This window comes from Haliaeetus albicilla, chromosome 4 (assembly GCF_947461875.1).
Source record: "Haliaeetus albicilla chromosome 4, bHalAlb1.1, whole genome shotgun sequence".
NCBI classification, from domain to species: Eukaryota; Metazoa; Chordata; class Aves; order Accipitriformes; family Accipitridae; genus Haliaeetus; species Haliaeetus albicilla.
The window spans coordinates 50,912,727-50,926,510 of record NC_091486.1 but is presented as its reverse complement, the minus strand read 5'-3'; the positions used below and the strand labels follow the sequence as shown (position 1 = coordinate 50,926,510).

The window sequence follows — 13,784 nt, the reverse complement described above, 5'->3', positions numbered from 1 at the left end:
CACCACCAGCTTCCATCCTGCCGTTCACAGCCTGTCAGGTAAGACATTAATGGACAGCAAAATTATAATTACAAGTCACTTCCTTCAAGTTAATCTTCCAGCACTTGATTAGCACTGTCCTGTCTTCAGTTCATGAAGGAAATTTTTTTAACCCTATGCTTACCTTATATTAAGCAGAAGAGCAATGATTTCTCTCTTTTTGCCCCCTTCTCTTTTATTTAACAGCTATGAAATCTCTTACTCCATACCTCCAGTTTTCTGGGCCCAGAAGCAACATGTCATCTCCACATGCAGCAGTATTTAAATACTACTTTGTTCACGGTAAATAAAAATGAATAAGTAGAATAAACAAAAAAAGATGTTCTATGAGTATCTGAATGTTGATAAAACTTCTACAAGGAAAAGTAAGTAACTAGACCCAGCAAAAAGCATAAATAAGAATATGGCAAATCAGTGTAAAGCAATAAAAAAAAAAGAAGGAATTCATCTGCCAGTTTATGAAAAACGTGTGTTTAACCCTGCGGAGAACGAAACCGAATGCTCTCCCTAGTGTAATTTTTAGCATTTTGTCTCAAGAGCTGAGGGTGGGATGAGTGATGGGGAAGGTATGTTCTAATCATGGCTCTGACAAGCTCTTCTGCACCCAAGGCCACAGCTCCACAGGGGCTCCACGGGGGGCTGGCAGGCACTGGCACCTTATGGAGTTTTTGCCAGCTGCAAATCCTACACGGTGCACTAAAACATGAGAACCCGGATCCCTAAACCAGTCTGCTCCTCCTTTCCCACCATGGTATTCCTTCCCCATCACCTGGGGGCACAGGAGAGATGAGGCAGTGCGTGTTTATCCAGGGTTGGAAAGCCAGCATGTAACGTGCATCCTTGCAGACACAGGACATGAGCAGAGGAACCAGCAATTTTCCAGACGCCCACTCATGGCTGTAAAATCCGTACTGTACAAGACTAGAATGTGACGCTTGCGATCTCCCACGTGCTGGAGGCTACCACGCTCAGAATGACATCTTTAGGGCAGTAGTGGTTTGAACTGCCTCAGCACACGGTGTAGGTTTAAAGAGCTCTCTTACAACCGGCCACATCATGTTATAAGCAAAAAAGCAGAACGAAGCGAGTTGTGGTTTTGTTTCCTGGGAGTAGGTGCTTTGGGGAGGTAAGCATGGGATCAAAATCTCTGAATTGAAGTGCCTCGTACAAAAAGGAATTTCCTAAACAAAAGGTGCTTGGAGCCTGTCGGGTTTGAGCTCTCAGCTTATGCGTTGAACGGCTTTTCTTTTCCTTTCTCCTTCACTGTAAATACCACAGGGACAAGCCAAGGCTTTCTGTGCGTCTTACAGCTCACCACCTGTGAGCACCACAGTTACAAAAAGAAAAACTATTGCACTCTCTCTTTGTTGCTAATAATAAGACTAAGTAGGATGTTCCATAGTGTAAAGAAAAACCATGGAGATGACCTGTCTCTTCTGTAAATGCTTCATCTGTCTTTTCTAAAGTGACTCAGTTTGTAAGTGGTGCAGCACCATCTATCCCACTGATCAGGCAACAAGATCTTATTTTTATGACATCGCAGTCTGTTTCCAGGACTATAATTCTGCCATCAACTCAGCATTGTGGTTGCACTGCATTTGAAACATGAAAGGAGTAGGCATTGTTGGGTGAGGAAGGCAGCTGTATGTCATTTGAACTATCTCAAGAGCATTTAAAATAAATACGAATGATGCACAAACCAGAAAGTATCTAGCGAAAAATTGTTACGATATATTTTGGTGTAGAATTCTCAATTATATTGAGAAACAGCAAAAAAGCAAGAAAGGGAAAGACAAATCTTCCTTATGTTTGAAAACTGAAGCCCCAAGATTCTCACTTCTCTTCTGAGATGCCAGACCTGTCAGTATTTAACTTTCCTTCTGTAAAGAGAGTGCAATGAAGTTAATAGCAATAGTCATTGATGGACCGGTTTGCATTTGGGTATTAATTCGAAATATTAGCTCTAATCTAAATTGCAACTCAAACAGTTGCCATTGAATATTATCCCAGTCATTTCCAGGTCAGGGAAGAAAAAGAACAGCAACTGGTTCTAGAGCTTTTTAATTTTTTGCGTCTCCTTAGCTATGTGAAGGGGTACATGACAGACATGACAGTGCTAATAAATCAATCATTTAGCCTGGCCAGTATGTCCATTACCGGACCAGCGCTGGAGCCATGAACCAACCCCTTTAGCACTGGAGCCACGCTTCCGAAAACTGTTTTACACATGGCATGGAAGACTGAGACACATTTGTTATGCCACAGAACTGAAGAATTACAGAACTGATGAATTTGTAGCGCATCTGAAAAGCTGCAAAGCAGAAGACATATGCTTTATCTGTTTTCTTCTCCGTTTTTTGTCACCATTGTCACAGTTCACTGAGACCTTCCTAGGTTTTTTCCTCATCTCTGTCTCCCTGATGTCAGTTTTGATCAAAGGCTCTTTTATAACAGAGACCTGTCCCCTCCTGACACCTGCATCACAGCCAATATTTATTTTCCCTAGTGAAAGCTGTGTTAAGCCTAACTTAGGCTGTTCACAGGTCAGGAAGCACAAGATGTGGAAAAGGCAGGCACTCAGGAGACCCAGGGAAGCTTGATGCTCTTCAAAAAAATCATTTTGTATCATAAATATTGATCATTAGCAAGAATGGCAAGAAGGATTAGAGAAACTTAATAATTTATTCCACACTGATTGTACAAACATTTAAGATTGCACTTAGGAAAAGCAAATTGGTACACAATTAGTTTAGCTGTTAATATCATATCCATTGCTAAAACACTCACTGTCTGCATTAGGTACATTAAAAATACATCAAAGTCCCTCCAGAGGAGCTCTTCTCTCACTTCACTTTCTGATCAGCGAGAACTATTTACTTGAGGACTAACTAAATCCAGGTGTTGACCTGCCAGGGGGCTGTTGCCTGGATAATTCTAAACCTGGGAGAAGGTCCAGACAAAGGGATGGGAAGCCTGCAACACAAACTAATTGTGGGAAGGCTGGAGGCCAGTCCTTCCCTGGCATAGGTTCAATCAGCATATCTGTTCTGATATTTCCCTTTCACAAAAGGTCCACAGCTAAGCAAGAGAGCTGAATGACCTTCACTGATGCATTTCACAGAGATGGAGTAGTGGTAGGAGGCATCTCTAAGGCATGCGGTTCATGTAGTACCTTGAGGCATCTTAAATCCATATGACATCCTTGAAAACTGAATTCAGAATCAGGTCTCTGGGGGTTTGCTACCTCAGATCCGTGATCTAGAACTTAATCTTTCATCCTGCTAACTATGGAGAATATGCAGCAATTATATTTCAACTTTAAAAGATTTCCTTCTTCTGCTGGAGCGTAGGTTTTTTTACTCAGAATGAGTGGCATGGCATGATGCCGAGTTTGAGAGCCAAAGGTCTGTTCCCAGAAGCTGCTGAGCATCCTCATTTTCCACTGAACTCACTGGAAGCAGTCGTTGTTTAGCATAGGATTAGGCTTGAAGGAAGCGAGTGTAAAAAAAAACCCACAAACATTTGCATTTCTATGTAAACTAGAGTTAGTGTCGTATTAACAGATGGAAAATGGTTTGCACTGTGAATACAAATATTGTAATGTTCCTCTGTTTTTTATCACATGCGTAAGGGGTTCTGGCTTTCCATTATTTGCAGAGGGCCAAATCCCACAACCCTCTTCCGAGTTCCTGCTTCCGCTATGCTGGGACAGACAGCCTGTGTCTGGACAGAGTTCCTGTCCGGTAATTACACTGCAATATTGTTATTTTGCTAGAACTGAAAGGCACCAGCGCTCCGTGTTGTGCAAAGCGCTGAGCAAAGGATACAGGGCGTATAATTTAGAGCACGCGGTGTATAAAGACCATAGCAGCATGATGTAACCAGAATAAAAGCAGCATTTACCTGTGCAACTGAAGGCAAGAGAGACACCAAGGAGACACCAAGGCTGCTCAAGTGCCAGTCTGCTTATTCCTCTGAACCCTGGATCCTCAGTGATTATGAGCAAACCAGGGAACTCCAGAGCGGCCCAGTGTAAAACCCACTCGTATCTGCTGAGAATCTGGTGAGCTATCCCCTAGTTTTGTTCTCTCTAGTCACACGCTTACAAACCACCAGCTTTTGTGACTCGACCAGTCCCTGGAGTGAACACCAAGTGACTTGGAGCCTGAGGCGAGAGCTGCAAAGGGCTGTAGTGTCCTACTTTGCTAAAATAGCATAATAAATATGTATATGGAAAGTAGTAGAAATATATTAAAAGGACATCACTCGTGATTGCTCTTTCCCTTTGAATCATTAACTGAAATGATGTGTCTTGCTGGAACACTGAACATGAGAGTGTCTCTCCAGCTCAGATCCATATGTCAGAAAGTGTTTGGGGACAGAACCAGACCCAGGGATGAAGTTATAGGTTAAACTTTTATGAAGGCACAAAGAACATCCTTATGCTCTTTTTATATTGCCATATAAGGGTAATGGTGATAAATTATCTGATGCACTAGAAGGATGTTTTACCTTCATGCCAACACTAACTGCTTTTCACTTTGCTGTATCTTACTGGCACTCAGTTTACAGCTCTGCTTCTACTAATTTATTTACAAATTCATATGAGGATATGTTTTGCATTCTTGCCCCACCACATTCTTTAGGACTGAAGTATAAATTGCTCTCTTCAGCATGGACAACTCACTAAGATATTTTCTTACTGTACTTCCAGCCAGTCGCACATCTGGGATAGTATCCTATACTCCCCTAAGCAGTTAAATGATTAACTGTATATGTTAGTAACACAAATGAATATCCAAGAACTAAACCTATTATGCACCAGCCATAACTGAAGTGTCACACTTGAAAAAGCATTCAGTCACTGTCTGGAGAAGATCAACTCTATCAATACTTCAGAAACTCAAGGAATGCAAAGCAAATATAGATACCATATATAAAATAGGGATATAAAATGATCAGGATTTAAAAAGGACAACTACAATGACATGTCCTAAGATTATTCATCACATCCATCGTTTATATGATGGGTAGATTGAGGGCAAAGAAGGAACAATTTCTCTCTGGGGCTTTAGAAAAGAAAAAAAAAAAAAGAAAAAGATAAGAAGCATTTGCCCACTACAAAGTTTTAGGACTATGATATGGCTCAGGGATGATTAAGTTTCTGGGATGGGAAAGGGAAGGAGACAGTAGGTGGAGTCCTGTGCTTGCTCAGCAGGAAAACCAGAGTGCCACTGCCACCAAGGTGTGCTGGTGTAAGTTACAGAGGTTACCATGTCCACCAGTCTGCTTGCTTTGCTGAGCCTTATGGAAAAGTGTCTTTACCGATTTCTCAGGTCATGCGTAGGGACTGTGGGATTACATCTGTGGGGATAAGAGAACTGGGGGACTTCTGGTTCATCCTCGGGGATGGGGAGACCACGGCGGGGAAATAGAGAGCTTAGGGTCATGCTTGTCCTTAGACATGGCTGAGAAGGTGTGTCAATCATCTGATCCTTCTTGAGTTGGTGGACTCCTGCAGGGTGAAGAAAGCACAAGGCACTGACTCAGAACGTACTATTCATAACCTGAAAAGGTCAGTGTTGGTAGAGAGCCCTCAGGGTGTGAGCGCTTTGTGCAGATGACACAGAGAACCTTGTCCCTCATCACCACCGACATCAGATCCTTTTTGTAGTCATCTGATGGGGAGCCACACGCTGGAATTCAGGTCTAGTGTGCCAGAAAACGTCCCTGGTCAGATGCATTAGCATCCCAACACCCCCTTTCTGCCTGGATGTGCTCTGATGAGTGCAGACAACCCCCGCTGTGGGGTGAGGCATCTATTCCGCTGGATAGATGCTGTACAGATGCAAGTCGAGCTGAGCACAGTTCACGAGTGGAAAAGGAGAATTTAGCCAGCAGAGGGCATGTGGCTCTTTGCCTAAGGAAAAGTCAGTGGAGAGGAGAAGCAAGCTGTCCCTGCAGCCATCCCCTCCTCAGCTCTGACATCACAGGCCGTTTCCCAAGTTCATGATGTCACCACACCGGGATGGGAAGTGAGTAACACTGCCGGAACACGACTTCTGTGGGACACTCATGAGAGCAATTAACAACGTGGTGGTGAGAGCTTGTTAAGATTGCCCTTCACCTTGCTTCTGTCTCCATCTCCTCAAGTCCTGCTGATCGTCTCCTTCAGCAGCAACATGCTATGAACACAGCCGCCTCTGGATAACTTCTTCTAGGGCTGGCAAAACCAACAACATCTACCTTACCGGTCCATGGGAAGAGCATCCCGTTTGTGTTTCAGGAGAGTAATTAATTTGGTTCCCGTGCACTTTACAGGCACTACATCTCAACTCCAGCTGCAGTCGAGCCACTTGCAGCATCGAAAGGAGCTGGTGCTGCAGTTCATGGGAATATCTAACAACACTTCAACTAGGCACGCAGCTTTTACTGGCTGCATTGTGGGTATCAGCTTAAGTGAAGGAACTGCCCCACTCACTGAATACTTCCAAGGACCTTAATTCTGGTGTGATTTACTCTTCCTTTAAGCCACTGTTCATGATTGTTGGTATCAAACTTTCCTTGCAAGCCACTGTAGAAGCAGCATAGACATTTGGAAAGCCAACAGTCTCCTAGGCATGGTATCATGGATCACCAATGATTTATAGACCACAGTTTAGCCATCGATCCCAGTCACTTACTCCTTCAGAAATAATGAGCTAGAAAAAAAGACCTGACCTTATGTCCAGGGAATGGGTGCTATTCTTGCTATTTGAAAATCTAGCCGCGAGTGGCTGAATCATACAGCCTCCAGCCGCTGAAGAGTAATAGTCACATGTGTTATAGAGTATCAGGAAAATTGCTATGTTGCATCTGTACCTTGTAACGATTATCTAATCATGGTGCTTTCCTGGTGACTACAGGAAATGAAGAACAGTGCCAAGTTAGGTGGCAGGTGGATCCAGCGTTTGAATGAGATTAAACTACAGAGGCACATGGTTCTAGGACTTGGGCTTAGCCTAGTCAGTAAAGACAGGCATCACTTAAAGAGGACGGGAGTCACCTGAGGGGCACAATCTGTGGCTCTGTCTGACAGGAGCAGTTTTTCTCTGAATCTGTATCAAGCTACAGATAGTGGATATTTATCGGTAATGCAGAGCTCTGATGGTGTTTTCCACTCCACCACCTGCTTAAAGTTTTAGCCCCCTGCTCTGCCATGCTAAGGGGCACAACCTGTCCAGGCATTGCTGCTTGCACAGAGGTCAGCAGCATTTCTTAACCATGTCTGGGCTTCCCATGCACCACGAAACTTCCCCAGCTGTAAAATAAGATAACATCCTCAATAAACATAGTTATTCGAAGGCTCAGTTCACTATGTCTGTGAAGTGTCTTGAGATCGTCTGATAGAAACAGTTAGAGAAGGATAAAATATAATTACATTAAAAGTATCCCACAGTGAGCTCCCCGTCTAGCTTACCTGATGACTCACCAAGGCTCTTTCCTGACAGTACATAATACACACTCTGGAATTTAAATAGCCCTGTCTAGCCGTAGGTGCAAACTACTGCAACAATGATAAGACTTCATGGGGAACACCTGGTCAGGCAGCTAGCTGCACGTGAAAACAAATAAAAGAGCTCCGTGAGTTAGCATGGGAAACATTGCTTAATGGTGCTGTTTACCACCTTGGAGCATTAATCGCATAAAGCATCAGGCCTTCTGACTCTGAGGAACACTGCAGGATCAAAAAGTGATGCTAGCTGGAGGCCAAAGAATCGTTTGCCAGGAAAACTCTGGCAGTACTGAGTCTCGCTGCTTCTGCATCGGATTAACAGATGATAACAGTGTAAGGTGGAGAGCTGAGCTGGGCCTGTGCCACAAGTCACAGAAGCTGGGGGGCTGTCTGCATGTAAGCTAATAGAAAACATAGTCTAAGTAGTATCCTCCCGCTGTAAAGCGCTTAAAGCTGCAGAGACTTCTATTCCATGTTTCACAAGGGTGTTTGACTCAGGCTTGTTTTCACCCAGTTAAAACTAGCACATCTGTCCTAAACCATACCCTTATTTTTTCCCTTGAAAGCAAGGTGCAGCTCCGTGAACCTAGCAGGCATGTCTTTTGTGGGCAGGAATAACATGACACACATTGGAGTTTTGTCCTGCAAAGGCTGAGTCCAAAGCAGTTTGGCTCTTGATGCTTTTGTGCTTCTGCAGCAACTCCTTCCTTGGGTTTCTCCCAGCATGAAAGGCCTTCTAAAACCCTGCCAGGCTTTATATATCACCTTAGGATGCAGCTCAACAAATCAGAGCTGTAAACAATACCCAAAACACAAACAAAAAGGTAGCACCCCCAGATGTGCCAATGGGTACATAATAATAAGAAAGTAGTTAGGCTTGGATGAAGGGAGAAAGAGATCAGAGGAAGCTTGTTGCTCATTGCTTGGTGTATTGTTGGGGTTTTTTTTCTTTCTTTCTTTTTTTCTTTTTTTCCCAGCCATCTTTATTTGGTGGCTTTAGTTTAGCTACTGAGATGAACTACAGAGAGAATGAAAAGAGTTATATACTTGGGCAGTAGTGGAGATAAAGACAAGACAAGGAAACAGCCTAAAGCTGTAATCAGCAGTCTGTTTTTATTACTGTGCAGTATACTTTGCTTCTTTTCACAATAAGGAACCTGGCTTGCAAGTTTTTAACTGGTCATTTCCTCAACCGGTTGGTAGTTGCTGTTAGAAATACTCTTTTTCATTACAACCCTTCCTAAATCCCCCTGAAAAGAATACATATCCTTTAGAAGATCTCATCGCTTCACCCCCCCAGTGCCGGATGAGATGGCAATGCTTACTGATGCTGGTAAAATAAAGAGAGGTAATGGTGGGAAGGGTCTGACAAGTGAAAGCTTCAATGTTTCAAGCACAGTTATTCACTGTAGGTGGGATCCTAAGTTAGGTCTCCAGCTGGAGCCGCTGTGATCAGCCCTATGTAGTAGGCAACACACATCCTTCCCAAGCTCCCCAACTAAATACACAGTCCAGAAAAAGGAAGGCTTATAATTCCTTTTCTTAATTTTATTTCATTTATCTATTTATTTATTTAGGAAATGAGCCACAGAAGTCCATGGAAATTAAGTGTTTTGCTCAAGGCGACTGTATATCACAGAGATATGTATCTCATGCCAGCGTTCGAGTCACATCATCTTCGTTCCTGCCTGGCTTAGCCAAAATCAATTTAGAACAAGTATTTTCAGACTGCTGTTTGCATACCCCTACACCTGTACGCAGAGAATACCTTTGAGAAGCATCTGAAGCACGCGTGTGTAACGCAAGTTCAAGGAAATAACAGTATTAATAAAGTAACTGTTTCTACTTAGTACCACTGTTCCTTTAAGTGCAAACACGAAAGTAGGTGCTCCCACAACTGATTGCTCCCAACCCTCTGGGATCCACCCAGGACCAGCTGCAGCTCCTGACATGCTCAGTCTATTCCTCCGAGCAGAAGATAAAAATAACAGCAAGCCTCCCACTCACTTTTGGAAGCCAAGCCCCGATCGTCATCCCAGTACGGTGCCAGGTCTCGGCAGGCTCGGTGCCTTGCACGCCCAGTGTATCCTTGCAGAGGGAGGAGTGTGCGGGCATGCACGGGGCAGCCCAGTTTGCCCCAGGCTCTCAGCTTCTGGGTTGGACTTGACCCATTCCACGCAGCAGTCCCATTGCAGCTGATGGGAAACCAGCCTCAGAAACGTGGAAACGGCAGCAGTCCGCTCACACGGCAGTTCAGCAATCCTGGTCTTGTCAGTAGGTAAAGGGCTTAAAATGTCTTTCTTTAGAGCATGATCAAAAAGTGAATCAGTGTTGCTCCACTGACTACCAGGGGAGGGGGTCTCAGCTAGACCTCAGTGTGTTACCCAGCGTAACGTACCCCGGTCTGTTATTGAAGCGTCGTTAATTTTCGGCCCAATTTACCCAAGTGCTTATGCAAGTGACTAAGTGAGCAAGACTTTTAAAAATCTGATTTACATCCATTCATCAAACATCCTGCTTTGTCAGCTGTAGACAGTGTTTGCTTCCAGCCTCACTCATCCCTGAGCAGCGACATAAATAGATGGGGGAGTACTCTGCCCTCGTATTGCGTGCTCAGTCTAGCGTATGGATTGTCATTCCTACGGCACACGCGCACTCCACTGAGGGAGCTATACCATTGACATGCTGATCTGGGACAGTTTAGTCTTAACCTTCATTCTCCATTGAGGTGTTTGTCTACTAGAGTCACCTGTGGAGCTCATCGTAAATCCACCGGACGAACAATGCTCTAGACCAGATCTTTCCAGCTGTGGAAGGATCAGGTAACCTTAGTTTTAATCCTAAAACTGATTTAAAACGTCGGTAATTTCAGCATGCTTCTCTTTTATTCTTAAAAGCCTCCTTTTGGATTTCAGCTCACTAGAACTGAACAGTGTGACCTGAAGTAGAGGCATGTGGAAGCCAAAGCGAGTTGTATCTGACTGCCACTAAAGTCTGTGGGATTTACACACTTCTCTGTCCCAAGAGATGAATATGCTTCCATACATTTTGAGAGTGAAATTTCTCAACCATTTTTTAGGAAGACACTTCCTGATACCATCCTGAAAAAATCCACAGACCATCTTGTGTTGGGGTTTTTTTTGAGAAATTGAACAAAAAAAAGTAGTATTTGCAACAAATAAGAACTAGACTAAAAGTTGAATGTTTGTCTGTTACTTCCACCACACACAAACACACACTTGTTTCCTCATTTGCACGAGTGTAAATTTGTTGGTTCTTCTTTCCGGATCATGGATTGCTGTCCTTTGAACCACAAAAAGTTTGCAGGTCAAATAATATTTCTCTGTGTCAATTACTACCAAAAGTTGCAAAGAATTCCTTCTCTGTGACAATCCATACAGTATTATTTTGAACGATTGTATAGGAGCTTGAGGCAGACATATGACTGTATAGAGTGGTTCAACTCATTTATAAACAGCTCGCAGGCTTTCAAACTTATGCTGGATTTTTCTATTGCAACAATTTTTTTCTCACCAAATCACAAGAAATTTGACTGTCAGAATCTTGCTTCTGCTGTTAATCTAAGGCACTTCCAAATTCCTTGTCCTTCACGAAGAAACAAGAGAACAATAACAGCCTTTTTCAGGTATCCTGAAATTTTCTTTCGGGAGATTTGCTGCCCTGTGAAAACATGGCCAGTACACCTGCACAAACCGAACCCACTTATGACGAGCAGTTAAAAAAAAAACCCTCAAAGCTAGTCAAAGACCTGTGAGAATTCACCAGGAAGCAGGCAGCCTTCCCCAGTCCGGGAAAGATGAAGAAATAACCATTTCCCACATTGCTTCCCGGGGGCAGACACAGGCGGGTGTCCTCGGCAGCGCTGCCCCTTATCAGGAGAATTCCAGCCTGCCCTGTTTGTCATAGAAACCGGCTGGAGCGGGAGCGCGCCTGCAGCCAACGGAGTGATTCAGTGGTGATGGGGAAAGGCAGGTGGAGCAGGTAAGTCACCTCTAGACAGGAAGGTATAAAAGATACTTGAATTACAGCGGCAGGGCCACTCGTACACAGGGAGCTGTTAGAGGTTACTTGTCTCGCCAGACCTACCGTGCTTGGAAGCAACTCGGGAAACTACCGGGGAGTTCGGATACCAGAAGGCGGCTTATAAATACAAAAGACCCTGAGCCTAGGACTATCCTCTGGAGAGAAGACTCTTCAGGGGTAGAAATCAAGAGCCCAGAACATGCTTTTCTCCTTCTAAACATCACTCTGAACAGGTATTTATAGACTTTAACCTGCCGTACACCTCTCAACTTGCTGTGTATTCAGTTGCTCTGAGTTAAAGATACCATTAGGGAATCATACTACAGAACAGCGTTGGCCACTATCTTAACTGCGTGTTCTCTGTTGTCTGGTTTTACGGTGTGGAAGGAAGTTTTCTAGAGCTTGGTGGGAAGTAAAAAGTACTTAACTACTTAGCTTTAAATCTGAGTTTATGTGTCTCTTCTGGATGGTTTAGTTATTTAGTGATGTTGCCAAAGTTTCTGGAAAGCCCTGGTAAATAGCTGGGAAAGTGAGATAAATAGTTGCAGGGTCTGAGGAAATGCAGTGCGACCTTGGAGGTCTGAACAATTGAAGATATTGTCTTGTTTAGGGAAAAAAAAAAATATCACGTGATTGTGTAGTGCAAAAAAACCCAAAACAAAACCCAACAGAAAACCAAACAAAACCCCCAAACCCTAGTGAATTCTATTGAGATTCCATGCTGCATGTCTTCACTGGGACTCTCCAGCTTTAGTAACTGGCTCTTATTTAGTAGTACAGCAGTTGCGCCCAGGAGAAATCGTGGTCCTTGCATTAGCTGCTGCCCAAACCCGATTTAACTTTCTGAGCATCAGCAGTATGGCAACACAACAAAAGGCTCAAGAAGCGGGCAGAGGCTGACCTGTCCAGTGTGGCAGAGTACAAATTAGAACTGTCTTTCCCATGCCTCGGCTCTGTGCCCTGCTTTTCATATCTTCCCTGTTTAAAAGTCAACTGCCTGCATCATGTGTGATCAAGGTGTCACATAAGACCAAAATGTTGATAAGTAGACTCTAAATTTATTAAAACGCTAATTATCTATAATGTCACAATCATTAGCAAAGGGAAAATGTGGGCAAAAGCTTGTATCTTCATTTAAAAGCAACTGTTGTGAGTAAACTTCCTCAAGTTTACTGTCAAGATACTGCTGTTACTACGGCTGTCATCTTACAAACTAGTAAAAACCCAACAGAACAGCTTTTTCACATAGGTTATGAAATTACAGTTTGCATAAGAAAAATCTCGCTCTTTCTGAGGTTACCTTCTGCCACTGGTTTTGCCGCTCAATTTCTGACAAACACACCAAGCTGAGGGACTGCAAAGAACTGGGCGTAGGGGATGGAGTTCTGCAAAACAGAAGGTTTAGCAAAAAAAAAAAAAACAAACCAAAAAAACCAAACCCCAACCCAAACCCCAGAGGTTTCCCTCATCGCTGTGCCAACTTGGGCTTGGATTTGTAATTCATCAGCATCTGGCAGATTGTGCTAAAACGCGCATGGTGATCTGTAGCCAGAGAAAAAAATACATTTAAATAAATTACAACTTGCTGAAAAGCGCAGATAGTCTGTGACTGAAAATTTAACTTGAGGAGAGGCTCCACAAAAATTTCTTCATTTAAAATAAGAGAAGACAATAAGGAAGGTTCTTAAAGTTGGTTTCAGCTCTGGCAGTGCTAGCTGTGATGGGAGAGGGGAGAATACTTCATTCTTAAATAATGGAGACTTTTTTGTGCCATGTGAGGTATACAGGGTCCTTCCGATACCTTAAGTTAGCCTTTTATGCTGAGATGTGGAGTCTCTAGCCCATGCTGGTGAGCCATTGCCGGCCTGACTGCAGACCTATAATTACAGCAGCAATCTGAACATTTCTGGCTTGTCATCGGTAAATCTCCCAACACAAAGAATCAAGCCTAGCTAGTTCGGTGACACATCCTAAAAAAATGTTCCCCAGGCATACAGCATCAGGGCTGTCGCTGGGAAGTTCCTCCAGCTAAACGCTTGCTTTCGGGTAAAAGTGCTCAATAGCTGAAAAGTCATATATCTGAATATCAGAACGTATGCGAAGCTGCATGTCTAGCTTAGGATAACAGGAATTCAAGGTAACATTCAGGTTGCTGAAAAGGCTGGAGTCAAAGTTGTAAACCAATTTGCTAGAACTGGCATATTAG

At 43.5% G+C, this 13,784-nt stretch overlaps 1 protein-coding gene across 1 annotated transcript in view; it reads left to right on the top strand.

Annotated features, from left to right (window-relative positions):
- The window catches only part of RNF223 (ring finger protein 223), a 26,910-nt gene that overhangs the window by 10,777 nt on the left and 2,349 nt on the right, over window positions 1-13,784 (top strand).